The sequence below is a fragment of the Aspergillus sydowii genome, assembly GCF_001890705.1.
Source record: "Aspergillus sydowii CBS 593.65 unplaced genomic scaffold ASPSYscaffold_8, whole genome shotgun sequence".
Taxonomy (NCBI): Eukaryota; Fungi; Ascomycota; class Eurotiomycetes; order Eurotiales; family Aspergillaceae; genus Aspergillus; species Aspergillus sydowii.
In genome coordinates, this window is record NW_024467866.1 from 1237573 (window position 1) to 1237933 (window position 361).

The following is a 361-nucleotide window of genomic DNA, read 5'->3' on the forward strand; positions in this document are numbered from 1 at the left end:
AGATTTTTAAACTTATATAAGCTATATTATAATATAAAATAAATTTAAGACTCTAATATCTAGAAAAAGAAACTCTGCTGAGATAGTCTATTATTTAATCTTAGACTATTACCTGTCTTTATCTATTTAGAGATATAACCTGTCTCTATCTCTAATTAATTTACTTCTTTATTTATTACCTTCTGCTTCTTTAATATATTATCTCTTAAATTATATAATAGTCTTGGATAGACTGTAGTAAGAAAACCAGGGTATAGATTTACTTTTATATTATATCTTTAAGATTAAGATATAGTAAAACCCTTAAGGTCTTTATTCTAATTATCTAGATAAACTTATTATCTATAGTTATTTAAAATTT